This window comes from Rattus norvegicus, chromosome 4 (assembly GCF_021556685.1).
Source record: "Rattus norvegicus strain SHRSP/BbbUtx chromosome 4, alternate assembly SHRSP_T2T, whole genome shotgun sequence".
Classification (NCBI taxonomy): Eukaryota; Metazoa; Chordata; class Mammalia; order Rodentia; family Muridae; genus Rattus; species Rattus norvegicus.
Window position 1 is genome coordinate 126,742,737 of NC_141537.1, and position 16,789 is coordinate 126,759,525.

General features: G+C 41.7%; 1 long non-coding RNA gene across 44 annotated transcripts in view; it reads left to right on the forward strand.

The window, feature by feature from the left end:
- Positions 1–16,789, forward strand: part of LOC102555978 (uncharacterized) — a 310,738-nt gene that overhangs the window by 39,096 nt on the left and 254,853 nt on the right. For 6 of the 44 annotated variants that reach the window (XR_015686878.1, XR_015686872.1, XR_015686875.1 and 3 more), the window contains exon 1: positions 12,893–12,989. The exons of the other annotated variants lie outside the window; for them this stretch is intronic. This is a non-coding gene — a long non-coding RNA (uncharacterized LOC102555978). Of the gene's footprint in view, positions 1–12,892; positions 12,990–16,789 lie in introns of those variants that run through there. 44 annotated transcript variants of the gene reach the window in all.

Genomic DNA, 16,789 nt, shown 5'->3' on the forward strand with positions numbered 1-16,789 from the left:
CTTTTCTTCGTGTTTTGTTTTTACATAATAAGAACTTGCCACATGTCGCTAACTTTTTATGGGAATTGGTGAATTAAAATGAGTATAGATAATTCTCACAAAGCTAAAAGTAGATCTAGCAAATAGATCTTTACTATTTGCTATTCCTCTCCTTGACATGTGCACAGAGGGCTCCACACCCTAGCTCACAGAGAGTTGCTCGGTCACTTCCTTGTCACTGTAGTCACAATAGTTAGGGAACAGAAGCAATTGAAATGCCATTCACCCAGTGGATGGGTAGTGAACATGTTCACACACACCCATCTCAGCTGTAAAGAAAAATGAAGTTTGTAGATAAGTGGATGGACGGAGAGAATTTTGTAGCAAGTGCTAGGGCAACTCAGACTCGGAAAGACAAAGGCCACTGTTCTCTCTTGTTTGTGGGTGCTACCTCCGAATCTTCTCCACTGTATTAGATGTATAAATACACGCAAATGTATTCAAGAATTTCATAGTTGCATTTGGTTGAGTGACTTGACCACTTGCCGCTAGGATTCCTAGCAATGGGTGTGTTCTGAGTCTTCATCCCGCTTCACTCTGTAAAGATGGTGACCGTGAAATGGAGGCTAGCCATCTAGTACACCTTAAAGCTCCAAACAGAGGAACTGACCCCTTTAGGATCAAAACTGTGATCTCAACCTATTTAGTCATTGCTATGGTAATCTAAAAAAAGCCATATTTTAATACAAGGGGAAGTTTAGGAGCAAGTGAATACCATCTGGCCAGCGACTATTATTAAGCTGTTACATCCATCCCAAGCTCGCTTCTCAGCATCCCACTCAACTAAGTTGTATTTCCTAAAGCAAGGTCTGAGGTGCCACGTGCTATGTTAGTCTAGAGAACTCATGGCTTAAGTTTCTCTTCAAACAAACAAACAAACAAACAAACAAACAAACAAACAAACACTTTGTGAGTTTTGGAGGAAGAGATTTGCACCTAGAGTTACCCTCAAAAGCTGAGCAAGAAATAGAAAAAAGACGAAATGTGCCTATCCCATCCAGGGATGTCACTTTGTAGCCCTGTGTAGTGGAACCCTCAGAACCTGCTGTCAGAAGACCCGGATGGAGTACTAGCTTTGCCTGGGTGAGCAGCAGCCTCTCCCTAGGCTCAGCCGCCACCTGGCCAATCTTGTGATGTAAAATAATTGTGTTTCAAGGGTCATTTGACCCATTCCTTGTTCCCAAAGAGCTCCGAATGGAAGTGTCTGGCATTCTTACTGTGCAAGGTTTTGCTTAATGTACCTTAGATCATTGACAAAACAGGAAGTTAATTATATTGCTTTACATTCTTATGTTCTTGTTTTATCATTGAACCATACTGTTCATAGTGTATTAAAAGTTAATGGGTTTTGTTGGTTTGAGCTTGAGAGTTAAGTTCCGTTCCCTTGCTTTGGCAGAAGAAAGTTACATTGCATTGTTTCAGATATTAAGAAAATTAATTGACCTAGTTAATGAAAATATTTAGGAATGGAGCATACATTTTTTAACTGAAACATCTCTGTAGAGTCTTTAATAAGTTTAGAAGCGTACAATGGAGAGCTAAGTCCAGGGCTCCGTTTAAGACAAAGTTTACATACAAATTCCCTCTTCGTGCATATGATTTATTTGGGAGGGCTTCCAAGAATCCTTGGGTAGCAGGTATGCACAGGATGTACACATATGAAGTCAAGATACTCACACATGTAAAAGAAGATAAATATATTTTTTGTTTTATGAGGCAGGGAAAAATACATATTTTTAAAAGTCTCTTAAGCAATCAGATTCATGAGACATAAGATACTTTACCAGGGCACGGAGAGAAAGCAATGAAGATTTGTAGCTTAATGTGCTAGGTGGTTTATGGATGATAGGAATGACCACAGAGGACTGTACTGAACTGTTACTTAAGAATGTGTAAGGTCCATGTTCATGCTGTGTATAGTTTGTTACAAATAAAAGTTTAAAGATGATGATATGATGATGATTAGATCTCATTTTAATGAAAATTGTACTATTGATAGAAATAACTTTGTGCCACTTTTAGTGAATTGGCATTTCTTTCCTCTCATCTATTTCTTCTTTTCTATAAATATTAATTGACTTTATCTGCCAACACTAGTTGAAGGTCTTTGGTGGTGTGGAGAGAAAGAACTGAGTTCTGATGCTCATGGATTTTACGTTTTCCTATGAGGTAGGAGTGGATAATAAAAAGAAAACCACCCACAGGTAGATAAGAATGCTGGGTGCAATCAGGGCATCAGAAAGAAATGTCAAAGAGCGGTGAGAACCACTTCCTGGTTGCTATGGTTTACAGCCATCTATTGGTATAGCCTGATAGAGCAATCTGTTGATATAGACAATGGATAACATGTCTGTCATTCCCTGCACAACTCATGTTGAAATTAGATTCCCAGTGTGATCTTGTTGAAAGCTTGAAGAGGCGCTTAGGTTCATGAGGGATTTGCCCTTCTAGCTCCCAGGAGAGTGAGTCAGTTTTGCAGAGTGTGGTTTTCTAAACAAGGTCACGGTGTGATTTGTCCCTTTGCTATTGAGTGATCATCCTTCTGCCTTTTACAATGACTTAGGGGCTTATCAGAAGGTACCCAGATTCCAACCAGGCTCTTGGACTTCCATACTTATGAGGTACATAGATTTGTTCTTCGCAAAGTGCCAAGACTCATGCGTTCTGTTATAGCAACGAAGAAACCAGACTAAGAGGCTAAAAGAAGCCACCTTGCAGAATGGCTGTTCAAGAGGAGGGTGAAAGAAGGAAGGAAGTGAGCCTGAAAACATCCTCAGAAGCAGCTGCTTCTGGGAAGTACAGATTGTAAGTGGGAAGGCTTCAGATCGGTGTGCTTGATGCATCCGGAAGACGTGTGTGGGCCTCCCTGGAGGAACAGGAAGAGCAAATTGAGGAAATATGTCCATAGAGGAGATGCAGCTGGACGCCAGGGAACTTAGAGCCCATGGGTCATTTGACACTGATGCCATGAAGGTCTAGAAAATTTCATTTAAGGGCGGTGTAGTCCTCCTGTCCTTCTAATCACCTGAAATCTCTCTTGATCATGTAGAGCTCTGGGTGAGTGAAAACGAAGCTGACCCAATTTTATTTTGGCGTGTTCTGTTGAAACACAAAGTTGATGATACGTGTCGTCCTCTGCACTAAAGAGCACTTTATTATCTCTCTCCCTACTTTGGGAATATTATCTGTAGGCTCAGCAGAACGTCCAAAAAATTGTCAGGGGAAAAAAATATCATGATGATTAATTATGTGTGTCAACTTCACTGGGCCAGAGGATGCCCATAGCGTGGGTCAATTATTACTTTTGGATGTTTCTGTGTGGGTCAACAGATTGAGTAAATAGCAGTTTCACAAAAACAGACAGGGCTCGTGTAGTGCTTTGAAAGGCTGATGGGAAGAGCTGAAATAAGGGTTTTTGTGAGACTGTAGCCCAACTTCTACCTTGCCACCTGTCTCTTCAGGTCTTTAGCTTTTGGTGAAGGCCCAGGTTGCTCCAGCCTTCACACTGAATCATGCCACTGGCTTTCCCTTACAATTCAGAGTATGTGTGCTCTGCAGGCTGTTCCAAATGCTTTTCTAAAGCTAATCTTAGCATAGTCTGCTAAGAGTTGTAATCTGCACAATCGAGCAAGCCTAACATTCCACATTAAAACATCTTTTTAAAGGTTATAATGTTAGATGCAAGAGATGATAATATTTTCTATGAAGTGCTTTTGCGTGTATATAATATGTTGTGTGTGTAATGTGTATACGTTAATGTAGGTATGTGCAGATGGTACTTCTGAAAGCCAGAGATAGATGCTGGTCTCTTTCCTTGACCTTTTTCTATTGTGAATGGTTTTGATTGAGGGACTCCCACTAAAAAACAGAATCTCGTTGATTCAGCTAGGCTGGCTAGCCAATGAGATTCAGGGGTTTGCCAGCCTCTGTCTCTCCCAGTCCTGGGGCTATGGGTGGTGTGACCAGCTGTTTGTGTGGGTTCTGGGAATTCAAATTCAGGCCCTATGTTTACATGGCAGACACTGTTGTCTGAGCCATCTCCCCAGTCCTGTCAAGTGTTTTTAATATTTCTCAGATCCCAGACAGCAGCTTCTAGGCTTTCAGGCATGCTGTACATGACTTTGTATTAATTACTTAGCCTTTTGTTGAGACCACTCAATATCTGAAACAAAAAGAAGTGCGTTTCCTGCTTTTGCCATTGCGAAGGTGGGCTCTGCTCATCAGGGCAGTGTCTCTAGACGCATCAAGCTGTTGACCCATTGGGAAAAACTTGGTGAGCTGGGAACAGACAGACAATCGGGATATTAAGGAGTCAGTGTCACCTGAAGAGTGTGGCTGCACAGTGACAAGTGTTACTTTTCAATTTTGCACTCAGATGTGTGTTTGTTGCAGTCAGACTGTCCCATGGGCTGTCTAGAGCATGGGGCTTAGTGAATTAAATTATTCTTTCTCAACTGAATGTCTTTAAAACTGATTCTTGCAGCTACTTGTCCCCTGCACACACACACACCCCCCACTATAGTGGGGAAAACTACTAATCTTTTCCCAAGTCTGTGGAGGCTTTCCTTGTTCAGGCCTTCCTGTTGATCTTCAGTCAAAGCTGCCCATGTGAACATCAAGAGTTTCAGAGCTCTTTACTGTTACCGCTGACTTTGATTAGAGGAATGGCACTTTTAGGAGGTGTAGCCTTGTTGGAGTAGATGTGCCACTGTTGGAGTGGGCTTTAAGACCCTCACCCTAGCTGCCTGGAAGTAAATATTCCGCTAGCAGCCTTCAGAGGAAGATGTGGAACTCTCAGCTCCTCCTGCACCATGCCAGCCTGGATGCCTCCACATTCCTGCCTTGATGATAATGGGCTGAACCTCTGACCCTGTAAGGCAGCCCCAATTAAATGTTTTTATAAGAAAAAAAAAACCCCAGAATGCTTCTGGATCATTGGTTGTCATTGATTCTTGCTTATGGGCATCAAGTAGTTTCCCCAGCATTTTAAGCATTTTCTTCTTCCTAGCTACATATACTAAATCCCAGTTCCAGGGCCGGAGAGACAGCTGAGCAGTTAAGAGAACTTGCTATCTTTCGGAGAACCTGGGTTCTTTTCACAGCACCTACACACACAGCTGTCCTTAACACCAATGTGAGGGGGTCCGGTGTTCTCTTCTGGCCTTTGTAGGCACCAGTCTTGTACACAGTGTGCACAGACACACAGATAAAACACACACATGAAATAAAAATAAATGAATCTTGAAAAAGATTTCAACCTTAGTGGGCTTCAGCTAACACGGTTACACTAACAGGAGAGTGTGCTGTGGTCTTGTTACCGGGTGACACCTCCTCCTCTATGAATGTAAGATAATTCTTTGCTCACCTCCCTGAGTTGTTTGATGCCTTGAAGAGTCAGGATAATGCTGAACACAGTCATCCCTGGGCTGCACTCAACCTGGAAAGGCTTCAGTTCTGAGGAGTTCTTTGTAGCCAGCCGAAGTGCCTGGGCCATGAGCTTTGCACACTGCTGTATGCCAGTTTCCCCTCCCTTTGACAACCACACCACTGTCAGGACAGTATTTTGAAGACAGATCTCGATCTTGTCACTTCTGTTCTGAAATTTCTTAAGAGACTCTTGAGTACTGAGAGGGAAAGCCAGCATAATGAAGGAAATTCTTTTTATCCTCTAGAATACACGGCCACCTTCACAACCCAAGAACAGAGCCTTGCAGAACTCAGGCTTTTTATCAGGATAGTTCTTGCTCCTTGGCCAGAGTTTACCAGTCTAGTTCAGCATAAATGGCCTCAGGTTCCTGTTTCTGTCTCTTGTAACTCTTCTTCCTGCTGATCCTGCCATGGTTAAAACTATGTATTAGGAGAAAGAGCATGGTTGTCCCTGGGTATCCAAGACCTTTGTGGATATCAAAATCTGTGTAAAATTTATAGCATTTAAGCACATTTTCTGAATTCTTAATAATTCAGGCCTAAATTCTGCATAGCTAATGCAATATGTGTATTATGTACATAGCTTTTATGCTACATTATTTAAACAATGATAAAAAATCTGCATCTGACCACATTGCAAAGCCAACTACATTACTTGTAGCAGCAACAATGCCACTTTTTTCTTTTCTTTTTAAAGTCTTTTCTATGTAGATGAGACACCAGTGTGTACAGAGGGCTCACTGAAAATGGTGGCAAATAAAGTCCAGTTTGATAACAATATTTATTTTCTTCTTTAGTGTATGTTTGTGTGTGTGCATGACTATATGTGTGCACATAGACATGTGTGTAGATATGTACGCATGCAGAGGTACCTTGGGCACCTCAGTTTCTGACACCTTGTTTTTGGAGATAGAGTCTCTCTTGGGCTTGGAACTTACCAAGCCAGCTAGGCTGGTTGGCCATAGACACCTAGAGATCCTTTTGTCTCTGCTGCCCAGCACTGGAATTACCACCACACTCCCTTTTTCTTTATGTAGACTTTGAGTGTCTTAATACAAGCCTCCATGTTTGTAAAGGCAAGCACCTTACTAACTGAGCTTTCACCCCAGGTCACCAATATTATTTTTCATTGAAATGAGCATTTCAATCAGAGGATCCCTTGGTTGTCATTAATGTTCATGTGGACGTTCCTACCATATATCAAGGGGAGCAACAACAAGTGCTTAGCTCTTCGTGCAGTAACTTCTTGGAGAGGAATATTACAGTTAAAAATGATATAGGTCCTTTAACAATTTTTACTTTAAAAATAGAATATGGAAAACGTGACTTTTTGAGGGGCTTCTGTGTGTACAAATAGCATCTGCAAAGCCTGGGGTTTGCCAGTCACTAACCTTTGTCTATTGCAGGCAAGGGTTTCTAAACCCTTTTCTTCCTGCCCAGCCCCTCTGATTCTTGTTTGTCTGGTGGTGCTTGTGTTTATTTTGCATCTACAGGATGGTCTGAAGGGAACAGGGATTGAGCAGGGATAAAGCTATGTGCAAAGTGACTGTTTCCATGCAAATAGGAAGGCTTTAAGTGTTAATTCCTTGCTGGATATACTGTATCCTGCTGCCTGTTAATTGCTTCTGGGTTGTGATCAATCTTGCCATTGTCTTGTGGTTCATTTACTGCTGTGGTGTGGGTCTTCAGTATCCCACCAAAGCCCTATGCTTAAGGCCTATTACTAGCCTGACATAGCTTCAGGGGGTGTAGCTTATTGGAAGGAAGCTAGGTAACAGGAAGTGTGACCTTGAAGGAGCTATTGAAATTCTCCCGATCTTTTTCTCCACTTCCTGACAAGAAGATGAGCAGCCTCCTCTACCTATTCCCTGTCATGATGTTCTACTTCATTGCAAACCTAAAGGAACAAGGACAAGTAACCCTAAATTAAAGTCTCTAAGACACAGGCCAAGAGAATTCTTTACCCCAGGTATTTTATCACAACAGTGAAAAGCTAATTAACTCACCTATTGGCTTCTTAGCACTTCTCAGATTCTTTAAAATTTTCTTGTGACAAAAAGGAAACCATGAATGAGGTCTATTCTCCACAAGTCTATCTCTAGCCCCGCTAGTCAGCGATTGCTCTAACTATAGGTATGAATATATATAGAACTGGAGACTCATATCTAGGATAGTGAGAAATTCCCGGATATCACATATCAACTGACAAAGATCATGCTGTTTAATTGTCAGTGAGCTTTAGACATAGCTTATGTAAAATGAAAATAAAATGATTAAACTTCACTGGGCAGTAGTGGTGCATGCCTTTAATCCCAGTGCTCAGGAGGCAGAGGCAGGGGAATCTCTGAGTTCGAGGCTAGCCTGGTCTACAGAGTGAGTTCCAGGATGGCCAGGACAACATAGAGAAACCCTGTCTCAAAAAACAAAGTAACTAAATTAACAACAACAACAACAATAATAACAATAATAATAATAATTCTCTGTTGTGCCAAGTGAGTTAAATAGAAGAAGTCAATAAACACCAAATGGAAAAGCAAATGTCTAAGTGGCTGGGATACATAAGGTATAGGTTGACAGGGAACATTCACTATAATCAGTATAGGTTCAAACATTTTCAGAGTAGCAAACTGCAAATCTTTTCCATGGTCTCTCACTTAACAATAACAAAGCTAACATTGCAAGGAAATAGAAGTGTGCTTGATCTGGGGAACCTTATTTCTGCCCAGTTTGTTATTTGGAACAGAAATGTTCACAGACACAAATGCTATAAATAAAATTCATAACAGCTTTCTTTTATCAAGCCTCACGCAAGCTGTCATGCTGGAGACCCATCCAGACTGTGTTGGCCTAGTACAGATGGATAGACAGGTGTATTTTGTAACATCTGAGGATCTGAACTCATTCTGTGATAAGAGGAGTGGCTAGCTTTATCTTGGGTGGAATCTGCAGTCTGGAAAAATACCCTCCACCAATCATGATAATGCTGTCAAGAACTTTGCGTCCTTCTGAATGGCTGTCTTAGGGTTACAACTGCTGGGATGAAACACCATGATTAAAACAAGTTGGGAATGGGAGGATTTATTTGGTTTCCACATAGCAGTTCATCACTGAAGGAAGTCAGGGCAGGAACTCAAACAGGCCAGGAATCAGGAGGCAGGAGCTGATGCAGAGGCCATGGTGGGATGCTGCTTACTGGCTTGTTCCCTGTGACTTGTTTAGCCCACTCTCTTATAGAATCCAGAACTATCAGCTCAGAGGTGGCCACATAATGGGCTTCTCCCAGTCAGCAGCCAGAACTGGAGGGATGGCTCCAGGGATAAAGTACTTGTGGTGGAAGTGTGAAGATCTGGGTTCAGATTCTCTTATGATTCTCCTACACCCATAGAATCCCAACTGAAATAGTGCATACCAGTAATCCCAGAGCTCCCATGGCAAGCTGGGAGGCAGAGAAGCTTGAAGGCTAGCTTGCCTGGTCAACAATACAATACAGTGACAAACAATATAGTCTGTCTCAAACAAGGTGAAAGGTGAGGAGAAAGACTTGTGATTGTCCCTGGAATTGGCACACATACATAGACACAGTAATACCCACACTAATACTCATACATATTCACCTACTTATGAACATGTCACACACACACACACACACACACACACACACACACACACACACACACAGAGAGAGAGAGAGAGAGAGAGAGAGAGAGAGAGAGAGAGAGAGAGAGAGAGAGAGAGAGTTTTTTAAAAAAAAGAAACCTGTGCCTGGTGTTACAGCTTGAGACTTCAGGCATGAAAAACAAACAAACAACAAAACAAAAAAACAAAACAAAACAAAAAAACCAAAGAAATAAAATTTTTATTGATTTAAAATATGTATTATGGTACTAATGAAAGCAAATATCCACTTTAAGAGTGACCAGGTCCCAGACTTTGGGTCGTATTTGTGTGAATTCTATCACTCAATCCTTAGGAGTCTTATAGAGTGGATCCTTGAACTGCTTGATGTGAGAAGAGCACCATTCATAGTCATGCCTTTAGGATGTGGCAAGCCTTATATCTGAAGCCCATTCTTTTCTCTCTTTTTTTGCATTTTTTCTTTTATTGAATATTTTTAATTTACATTTCAAATGTCATTCCCTTTCCTGATTTCCTGGACATAAGCCCCCTATACCATCCCTCTCCCCTTTTTCTATAAGGGTGTTCCCCTCCCCATCTACCTCCTCCTTCCCACCCCCTGACATTCCCCTACACTGGGGTCCAACCTTGGCAGGACCAAGGGCTTCTCCTTCCATTGGTGTCCAAAGAGGCCACTAGTGTCCAACATATGCAGCTGGAGTCATGGGTCAATCCATGGTTTAGTCCCTGAGAGCTCTGGTTGGTTGGCATTGTTGTTCTTATGGGGTTACAAGCCCCTTCAACTCTTTCAATCCTTTCTCTAATTCCACCAATGGGGGTCCTGTTCTCAATTCAATGTTTTGCTGCTAGTATTTGCCTCTGTATTTGACATACTCTGGTTGTGTCTCTCAGCAGACATCTATATCCAGTTCCTGTCAGCATATACTTTTTAGCTTCATCAATCTTATCTAGTTTGGTGGCTGTATATATATGGGCTAAATGTGGGTCAGGCTCTGAATGGCCATTCTTTCAGTCTCTGCTCCAAACTTTGCCTCCATACCCATTCTTATGAATATTTTTGTTCCCGCCTTTAAGAAGGACTGAAACATCCATACTGTGGTCATCCTTCTTCTTGAGCTTCATGTGGTCCATGGATTGCATCTTGGGTAATTTGAGCTTTTGGGCTAATATCCATTTATCAGTGAGTGCATACTATGTGTGTTTTTCTGTGATTGGATTACCTTACTCAGGATGATATTTTCTAGTTCCATCCATTTGCCTATGAATTTCATGAAGTCATTGTTTTTGACAGCTGAGTAGTACTCCATTGTGTAGATGTACCACATTTTCTGTATCCATAACTCTGTTGAAGGGCATCTGTGTTCTTCCCAGCTTCTGGCTATTATAAATAAGGCTGCTATGAACATGGTGGAGGATGTGTCTTTGTTGTATGTTGGAGCATCTTTTGGGAATATGCCCAGGAGAGGTATAGCTGGGTCCTCAGGTGATGCAATGTCCAATTTTCTGAGGAACCTCCAGACTGATTTCCAGAGTGGTTGTAGAAGATTGCAATCCTACCAACAATGGAGGAGTGTTCCTTATTCTCCACATCCTCACCAGCATCTGTTGTCACCTGAGTTTTTGATCTTGGCCATTCTGACTGGTGTGAGGTGGAATCTCAGGATCGTTTTTATTTGCATTTCCCTGATGACTAAGGATGTTGAGCATTTCTTTAGGTACTTCTCAGCCATTCGATATTCCTCAGCTGAGAATTCTTTGTTTTAGTTCTGTACCCTATTTTTAATAGGGTTATTTGACTTTCTGGAGTCTAACTTCTTGAGTTCTTTGTATATTTTGGATATTAACCCTCTATCAGATGTAGGATTGGTAAAGATCTTTTCCCAATCTGTTGGTTGCCATTTTGTCCTAATAACAGTGTCCTGAAACTTGAAGCAATCCCACTAATATCAGAGACTAGACAAGGTTGCCCACTCTCTCCTTACTTATTCAATATAGTACTCAAAGTCCTAGCTCAAGCAATCAGATAATGAAAGGAGGTCAAAGGGATACAAATTGGAAAGGAAGAAGTCAAAATATCACTATTTACAGATGATATGATAGTATACTTAAGAGACCCCAAAGTTCTACCAGAGAAATACTAAGCCTGATAAACAACTTCAGCAAAGTGCCTGGATATAAAATTAACTCAAACAAATTAGTAACCTTCCTCTACTCAAAGGATAAACAGGCTGAGAAAGAAATTAGGGAAATAACACCCTTCATAATAGTCCCAAATAATATAAAATACCTTTGTGTGACTCTAACCAAGCAAGTGAAAGATCTGTATGAAAAGAACTTCAAGTCTCTGAAGAAAGAAATTGAAGAAGATCTCAGAAGATGGAAAGATTTTCTATGCTCATGGATTGGCAGGATTAATATAGTAGAAATGGCCATTTTGCCAAAAGCAATCTACAGATTCAATGCAATCCCCATCAAAATTGCAATCCAATTCTTCACAAAGTTAGAAAGATCAATTTGCAAATTCATTTGGAATAACAAAAAGACCAGGATAGCAAAAACTATACTCAACAATAAAAGAAATTCTGGGGGAATCACCATCCCTGACTTCAAGCAGTATTAGAGCAATAGTGATAAAAACTGTATGGTATTGGTACAGAGACAGGCAGATAGACCAGTGGAACAGAATTGAAGACTCAGAAATGAACTCACACACCCGTGGTCGCTTGATCTTTGACAAAGGAGCTAAAACTATCCAATGGAAAAAAGATAGCATTTTCAACAAATGGTGCTGGTTCAACTGGAGGTTGGCATGTAGAAGAATGCAGATCAATACATTGTTATCATCCTGTATAAAGCTTAAGTCCAAGTGGATCAAGGACCTCCACATCAAACCAGATACACTCAAACTAATAGAAGAAAAAGTGGGGAAGAGTCTCGATCACATGGGCACTGGGGAAATTTTTCTGAACAAAATACCAATGGCTCATGCTCTAAGATCAAGAATTAACAAATGTGTCCTCATAAAACTGCAAAGCTTCTGTAAGGCAAAGGTCACTGTCTTTTCCCTTTTGATTCCATGGCATGTAGACTGTACCTGCCTCCAGTACTGTTCCTTATGTTCTTTTTCATAGAAACGGAAGAGCCACGAGACTCCTTTTAATCCCAGAACCCCCCTGGCTTGATTGCATGCTCTGTGATAGGAATGTGAGTGCTTGTTCCTCAGACATGTCTAACATTGCCAGAAGGTGGAGGGAGCTTGCATGGGAATATAGGAGAAACCGAGGCTGTGAGAAAGCGAGATCGGAGGACCTAAAACCAGCTCATTCTATTCCTACCATACACATTTTCAGAATCTCTAGAAACCCTCGCATGCAAGGATAAATTGCTAAGAATTTATGCTTCATGACCAGAAAGACTGTGGCACAAACTGTTTTAATTGTGTTGACCCAATAAAACATGAGAATGAAACTATTTTCCCCTGGAAAGAGAAATGCTAGCATTTTAACCAGGGCAGTCTTTCAAGCTTCTCCAAGTGCCACATGGAGTCCTGTGATTTTCGAATAGGAAATGTCCCCGACACTGACATCCTACTGCAGGACAAGAAGACGACACTAGTAAAAAGGGGGTTTCCCCAATAGTGTCTCATGTAGCTGTAGAGATGTTCCTGGCTTCTAAAATAGTCACATCCACTCACAGTCCTCTGAGTTCATTTCAGCTTTGTTGTTATTCCTGGCCTGGCCCCGATCCAGAGTACAGCCCTTAACATCTTAGGCTGCTTCTCTTTGGGGCTGAGGGTGTCCTTCTGCGCGGACACGGGGAGGTTGTTGAGTTCCTGGAGTACTTTGTGGTATCCAGTTTTTCCCGCAGAGACCCCTGAATGTTTCGAGGTTAAGTCATGATGACTAAAGGAGAACTATGGAGAACCTTTAAATAAGAACAGAACGTACGCCCCGAGGAGGAAGCTTGTTTTTAAGGTTTTCTTTCTAACCATGCTGTATGTTGTATTCATTGATTGTCACAGGGAGGGCAGGGCTCAGAGCGAACAGATTTCTCTATGACAGGCGAAAAGGCAAGCCTCCTCCCCATATGAAGTCATGCTCGCTCTACACCGCTGCGCTGCGGGGAAGTGATGCTTTTCTAATTGTCTGCCTCACTTCCTTGACACTTTTCCTCCTTTAGATCAGGGGCAGTTTCCTGGGGTCAGGCACGCAGCAGGCTCCAGTCCAGTGTGTTAACCAGGAACTCAGGAGCCATGGCGTCCTTCAGACGGGACTTGTGGCTCAGGATGGAGTCTTCTGATTTGGGACGTGACGGTAGGGGAGAGAGTGGACACAATAAATCCATCCGCACTGTGGCTCTGAGTTTAATGGTATTGCTGCCTTTTATTGGATGGTAACCTGTGTCTTCAGGAAGAGCTTGACCTGTCACATGAACACTATGTGCGATTGTTCAACCATCAGAGATTTTGTACAGAGGAAGTGGGTCAGTTCAAAGGATCATCATTGCCAAGAGCAGCACTGCGTATTAGATTAGCATCACCTCAAATATGTCCTCGTATTTGACTTCCTATAAGTGGTCACATAGGCTCTGTTTTACTGATAAGGAAACTAGAAACAGAAAGATGGGAAAAATCTACCTAAGATTTCCAACATTTTGGTTTATATTCTTCCTTAAAGCAGATTTCAAGACCAGGATTCCAGCAAGGGTGTGATTGCAAGCCCGTGGGAGAACTGACAGCCTGTAGGGGAACTGAAGAACAGTAGGGGACATAGATCTCAGAGTTCTCACTACTACTATGTGCAATGCATTTTCATGCCACTTTCTGCCAGGCACTAGCTAAGAGTGGATGGGTGGGAGAGTGTGTTGAATTTTTCATAGCTTGGATAAAGCTTTTACAAGAGCTTCAAAACAACCTTCAAGAAGGTACAAAGGGAGGGAGAGAGAGTGAGAAGGAGGGAGGCAAAGAAGTGGGGAGAGAGGGGGGAGAGGGAGGAGAGGGAGAGAGGGAGAGAAGAAGGGGGCGGGAGGAAGAGAGGGGGGGGAACGCCTGGTTGTTAAAATACTAGGCTGCACTGAATCCCTGAATCCTTAAAAGTTAAGCTGGGAGCGCTGTGCTTTGCACATTTATAAGTAGAGACAAGTCAGACGCTCCCTGAGTTCCTCTTGCTGAAAGACAACCCATTCTGAAATCTGATAACTTATAAACCGGTAAGACATTTAAAAGGCATCTGAGACACATATTATTTCTGGAGGTAACAACTTAATTGGATGCATGAACACCAAAAGTGCCTTCTTTTCCCTATGCTTTTTGCTGATGAACTATTCCTCACTCATTGAAGATTAACATCCCTCACTGAGGCCTTGATATACCCCATGTGGCCATGCTAGAACGGCTCTAATCCAATCCTATTGAGGGCTGGCTTCAACAGTTATGTTTGTCTTCTCCTGAGTTCCCTCTGCTTGCCTTGTGGGTGGCCTTCTTTTCCCTCTCTGTATGTTTACTCTTGTATCTTTGACCCTTCTTGCAAGGTTACTGCTCCCATTGGGTTAGGGCTTCATCCTTACTACCTCCTCTAATTATATCTAATTCCTTAAAGGTCTGTCCCAATATGGTCACATTAAGGTTTCATAGGACACCATTAAGTTTACAACATCTGACCTTCTCCAGCCAAGTCTCCTCATTCTTCCCATTCTTCAGAGCACTGGGAAAATTCAGCACTCCCGAAGCCTTCTTGTCTGGAGGTAACGGTTTAAAAAAAAACAGTAAGACCCACCAGTTTGCACATCACCTACCTTATACTTCACAGGGTACTTTAAAGTAAGTAAATAGCCAATTTCAGGAATTTTCCAGAAGGTAGGAGGCCCAGAGGAGGCTTGGCTCAGCCAATCGGTTACAGTTGTTATTCTGCTTAGGGAACCGGGGCTAGGACTCATGCATTCATAATTCTCCAACATTCTTTAATACTACCAATGTAGTCTCCAAAAAGGATGGTTCATTTTATGCTTGTACTTGGTCCCCAGCTAAGTAGAAATCCCTCTGCTTCCTGTGTCAAAGCCATATAATTGCTAAGCAACTACTGCTTCCTACTAGTTTGTGAACAACAACAACAACAACAACAACAACAACAACAACAACAACAGCCCCAAATCAACACTTCCACATCCTTAACTACAGTGCACAGACCATTTGGAAAATAGAGTTATTTCTAATATCCTTACATATATGTTTATACTAAGCCATGGACTTCATATGATTTCTCTCGTAAACAGTTCTGTGGAAATTTGGGCATTTTAAAGGATACTTCATTGTCCTTCATCCTTTTTGTTTTCCTTCTCTTGTTCCTATGGAGCAGATCTGTCCCACTGAAACCTCCTCCCTAGCCCATGCACGTGTCTAAAAGATGAGAGAGAGAGAGAGAGAGAGAGAGAGAGAGAGACAGACAGACAGACAGACAGACAGAAAGAGACAGAGAGAGACAGAGACAGAGAGACAGAGTGTCATGCGACCAAATCATCATAAACTGAATTCTTATTTTCTTTTGGAGATCTAACAGATGAAGTTTTGGGTCTCTGTTTTGTTTTTCTTTTGTCTTTAAGCCTTCAGTGGCCAAAGGATAGAATATTTCAAATTTGTTTTTAAGAGTTATTTCCTTGTTGAGACTTAACATAAGATTTAAGATATAAATGATACAGAGAAATGATAAAGCAATAAAAATTATTAATAAACATGAGAGGGAAAGCCAAAGAAGGCAGGATTATTAAATCTAAAATGACAAAACTAAAGAAAAATGCTGTAATTACCGTCAAACCCCTGAGTGTTTTCTTAACAAGAAGCTATATAAAATTGTATAAAGGAGGATTTGTGATCTTTGAGGGGAAACAAGGACTACTAAATATTTTTCATGTTTTACTCTATTGTTGTGACAACCCGAGGAACCAGATTGGCTGCTACTTTCTTACAACTGTCTGTCTCTTTTTAGGATAATAAAAACCTTGATCTTTAGGGATTTTACTCCCTGGTTCTGAACCTCAGAGGAAGCATTGTGCTTTGAGGTTGTCAAAGGTTCCCTTTGGTGCACAGGTGCTGAGATATCTAAATATTTCTCAAGCGCAGTGGTAGGGATCCTAAGACTTTGAGTGCTTGAGATGCTGGTATGTGACAGACACAATGTACTTTACCTTCAGCACCTCATTTAATACTTTCAACTGCCTACAGGTCAACTAACCCAGAGTCTGACATTCAAGTGACGTAACTCTCCTGTCCAATAATGATGGTGGTAAGCAGATGCAAACCCTGAGTTTTCTTATCCCCAACCCTACACACGAGCAGAACTGCGCTCTGGTCCCTTTGACTTTGCTTTCTTCTTCTTCTTCTTCTTCTTCTTCTTCTTCTTCTTCTTCTTCTTCTTCTTCTTCTTCTTCTTCTTCTTCTTCTTCTTCTTCTTCTTCTTGTTCATCTTTATTAACTTGAGTATTTCTTATTTACATTTAGATTGTTATTCCCTTTCCCGGTTTCTGGGCCAACATCCCCCAGCCCCTCCCCCTCCCCTTCTATATGGGTGTTCCCCTCCCCATCCTCCCCTATTACCGCCCTCCCCCCAACAATCATGTTCACTGGGGGTTCAGTCTTGGCAAGACCAAGGGCTTCCCCTTCCACTGATGCTCTTACTAGGCTATTCATTGCTAC